The sequence below is a fragment of the Acanthisitta chloris genome, unplaced genomic scaffold (genome assembly GCF_000695815.1).
Source record: "Acanthisitta chloris isolate BGI_N310 unplaced genomic scaffold, ASM69581v1 scaffold18354, whole genome shotgun sequence".
NCBI lineage: Eukaryota > Metazoa > Chordata > Aves > Passeriformes > Acanthisittidae > Acanthisitta > Acanthisitta chloris.
Window position 1 is genome coordinate 208,969 of NW_008671289.1, and position 3,443 is coordinate 212,411.

Consider the following 3,443-nt stretch of genomic DNA (forward strand, 5'->3'; position numbering starts at 1 on the left):
CTTTGGGGACTCCTACAAAAGCCACAAGAATATGCATAAAATGGCAACATTTAGGGCCAATAGCAATCATTCTTTATAAATTCCACTCTAATTGGTAGACTGCCATGGACCACGCTGCGTGCCAATAGTTCCCAGTAATAGGCTTCTTCACATGAGGAGTGAAAGAGATCTGGCAGTAAGTGGTAGGTAGTGTCAGTGGCTTTCCTGAGTAATTTCCTGAGTTCCTACAGAAAATGAACCTATAAGACAGCTGCCTTAAAGTTCAAGAGGCATAATCAGACACAGATGTGAAACAAGGGCAGTTCTTTTGGCTCAATGAGAGGAATACATCATTCTGAACCCACTCCTCTATTGGTGGCTAATTAGCTCCAATAAAATTGGATGTGCACTGTTTGTCAGGGCTCTGAAAAGTCATTCAAGCCCAGAATACAGAGAACAAAACACTCTGCCTGACCCACCTGTGCTGTCATTGAGGCAAAACTGCTCATGTTGAGATTACTTTTTTAAAGGTGTCTTGTATTTCATATTCATTAGAAGTATTTCCACCAGCCTTTCTAGCTATATCAGTCCCTCTCTGACCACTAGGTACAGCCCTGTCCTGCTACTGTGATCTGTCTGGATTTGCAAAGGTCAGTCAAAGCTGAGCTATGCAAGCCTAAGTCCAGGTTTTCTGAAAAGCCACCTCCACCTCTTGCAGTGATCACTGGAGAGTCAAGTCTAAAAAGCCTTGGAAGATGGAGACCCCACTAGCGGGCACAACTGAAGGCCAGGGAGTATTAACTTTCATGTAGGTTGGATGTTCTCCAGTGAAGGCCACCCAGAAGAGCAGTACAGGGATGGTTTAAACAGATTGAATATGCAGCATCACACTTGGAATACTGCTGCTCTAAGAAAACACTGATTATCACTTCGGATGAAGTCCCTTCAAGCAATTCAAGTGGCTGAGATCAGTATGCTACAGTGTTGTAGTTGTGCATCAAGTTGATTGTTTCCATGGAGGTGTTTATTTTGCCTTTTTCTCCCTCCATTCTTAATTAAAAGACCTAAGACTTTGCATACGGCTTGTTAATCAAGAGGGAGAATTCTATTTACCACAAAGAATGGTGCATCAGTCTGTTTGCAACATTGTTGGTTTGACTCCAGTAGCGTGAGCAGATTGAAGATGCTTATATAATATTTACAGATTGATTTGCTCCGTGGAAAAAAATCCCGAATGAATCCCACAATGCTTCCCCTTTTTGTGAATGTTAACAATAACTGCTTTGAAATAATTCAACAAAAATGGCTCTTCCTTATTAAAATAACTATCCTTAAATGAATACAGTGAATTTGTAATTGGAGAAGAGACAGATCTTATGTGTCTTGCTCTTGTTCACAGTGAGCACATTTTTCTGCAGCATTCCTCCTCCTCCCCTTCACAAGGAAACTTACAAGTGCAGGGTGGGATTTTTTTGCCAGGCTTTTTATTCACCAGCCTAAGGCACTGCTCAATCCCAGTACTCTGACTGTCTGATCTTTTCACTGTAGAGACAAACAAGAACAGAAGCTGCTGGCCTTTTCTTTAATCAATACTGCACTCCCTGAGGAGGCTAGAGCTAGCCAGGATCAGAAGAGAGAAGCTGTGGTCATTGCAGGTCATGGCTGTATTTGCTTTCTGGCTTCCTTCCAAAGTAATACCTTTTCTTGGACCAGAGTTTATTTTGCATTCTGAAAATATTCTAAACAAAACCATTTCCTTTTTCAAGTTGTTGGGGTGTGTTTTTTTCACAGCCCTTTGGGAACCTCTGCAGCACACTAGCCTGCATGTGTGAGAGCACGTGCATGCCTGGGTCTCACATCACTGCCCAGGGCAGGCTCAGAGCTTTCCCAACAGCTTCTGACCTCTGCAACCTCTACTAAGTCTTGAGTGGTTGCTCAGTGCCAAGGCAGCTGCAAACATGTGGCAATAGAAACAACTACTGGTCTAATAGACCTAGGCATAAAGTGCGTCTTGCTCTCTCACGCAAAACCATATCTTTTTTCCCAAATATGTTATACAGCTCAGCCATGACAACAGGACATTGTGAAGTTAAATCACACAGTATACCTGTCCCAGTGATTGAAAGTGAAGCAACCACACTACCAACATGGTGCCTACATTTTGGCCAGGCCTGCCTGGCCTTTCTGATATAGCTGTCTGTTCACAGAGGCCTCATAAACTTTAGCCAAGGTCCTCTCCCAGAGGTCATACTGTAGATATCATGAAGGCAATTACAGAGAAGAGCTACATTCCCATCTGGCATCCTCTGATCTAGGATCCCCAGTTCTACTGTCATAACTCTGCTCTTGCTTAAGCCCAGGAAGATCCATTTTGCACAGTATCCCCTTCACTTCCAGTTCAGACACCAGACTTAGTAAACAGTCTCAAACTTCCAGATGATAGTAACATTGGTTCACAGCTGACCACTTCTCCATGTAGGAAATGGAAGATTAAACAGCACTCTGGTTACCCCAACAACAAAAACACAGGGCATTTCCTTCAGTCCCATGCTTTAGTTTCTCAGAGGATGTTTATCCATACACTGCCAGAGCTAATGATGTACTGCAGGACTGGGGACTTGTCATGAACCAACCGTAGGATGAATCAAGGAGCAGATTGCAACCGCATGGTGTTTCTGAAGGTGAAGAATGGCTCAGTGAGTAGGAGCAAAGGATGTTGATTAATCTTACTTAAAAATTTCATGGCTTACTTTTCCCTACCGGGTATTTCTGTAGTACCAGAAAAATAGCAGTGTGAAACATATGAGACATCACATTCTGTGTTTAAAAAGGCCTCTGTATTTTTTCAGCCACCATGGGGCTAGATCAGGCAATGCTTTCCATGACTGCTGGACTGAATGTAAAAAGTCAAGGCTGGTGACATAGCTGCTGCCTCCTGAACAATGACCTGTTCGCCTTTTAGAAAAGAAAGAGAAAAGCTGAGCTTGAGCCAAAAATTTCACTGTGATAGAGCTCTGACTCGGCTTTTGGGTCAAGTAGTAGGGTCAGCAGGGCCACCGTGGTACTTATTACTGTTGGAGAATGCAGTTTTCTTGAACTTTTTTTGGTTGGAAAACGATGTCAGTTGAATTCACCCTGGGGAAGAGGAGGGAATGAAGAGGAAACATTGCTCTTCAAAACATTCCCTGCATCCACTCAGTTCCACATATCCACATTTTCTCCAACAAAGCACACCAAACTCACAGCTGTCTCTTAATTTACTTGTAATTAGAGGCACTGTGAGCTGCTCCTTCCTTTATTCTTCCCTATTGAAATGACCTCTATAAGACAAAGCTAGAACATGTGACTGACTATTTCTTTATACTTCCCTGGTGGTTTATGCGTCTAGCACTAATCTGAGTCACTGTACTGGAGGAGAGCAAAGACTCGCTCAACAGTTAAGGACACTGAATAGACTCTATGCC